Source organism: Bison bison, unplaced genomic scaffold (assembly GCF_000754665.1).
Source record: "Bison bison bison isolate TAMUID 2011002044 unplaced genomic scaffold, Bison_UMD1.0 scf7180017864471, whole genome shotgun sequence".
Taxonomy (NCBI): Eukaryota; Metazoa; Chordata; class Mammalia; order Artiodactyla; family Bovidae; genus Bison; species Bison bison.
The window spans coordinates 3,554,158-3,555,084 of record NW_011495032.1 but is presented as its reverse complement, the minus strand read 5'-3'; positions in this window follow the sequence as shown (position 1 = coordinate 3,555,084).

Below are 927 nucleotides of genomic sequence, written 5' to 3'. Positions count from 1 at the left end.
CAAGGAGTAAGAGTCTTTTAATTTCAGGGCTGCAATCACCATCTGCAGTGATTTTGGAGCTCCCCAAAATAAAGTCAGCCACTGTTTCTCCACCTATTTTCCATGAAGTGATGGGACTGGATGCCATGATCTTAGCTTTCTGAATGTTGAGCTTTAAGCCAACTTTTTCACTCTCCTTTTTCACTTTCATCAAGAGGCTCTTTAGTTCTTCTTTACTTTATGCCATAAAGGTGATGTCATCTGAATATCTGAGGTTATTGATATTTCTCCCGGCAATCTTGATTCTAGCTTGTGCTTCTTCCAGCCCAGCATTTCTCATGATGTACTCTGTGTACAAGTTAAATAAGCTGCTGCGATTCATGGGGTTGCAAAGAGTCAGACACGACTGAGTGACTGATCTGATATGATCTGATTTCTCTTAATAATGTTCTAATTTCCTGTCTAGCAGTCAAACACACTTATTTTTAGATTCAGTTCAGTTCAGTCGCCCAGTCGTGTCCGACTCTTTGCGATCCCATGAACCGCAGCACGCCAGGCCTCCCTGTCCATCACCAGCTCCCGGAGTTTACCCAAACTTATGTCCGTTGAGTCGGTGATGCCATTCAGCCATCTCATCCTCTGTCGTCCCCTTCTCCTCCTGCCCTCAATCTTTCCCAGCATCAGGGTCTTTTCTAATGAGTCAGTTCTTCGCATCAGGTAGCCAGAGTATTGGAGTTTCAGCTTCAACATCTGTCCTTCCAATGAACACCCAGGACTGGTCTCCTTTAGGATGGACTGGTTGGATCTCCTTGCAGTTCAAGGGACTCTCAAGAGTCTTCTCCAACACCACAGTTCAAAAGCATCAGTTCTTCAGTGCTCAGCTTTCTTTATAGTCCAACTCTCACATCCATACATGACTACTGGAAAAACCATAGCCTTGACTAGACG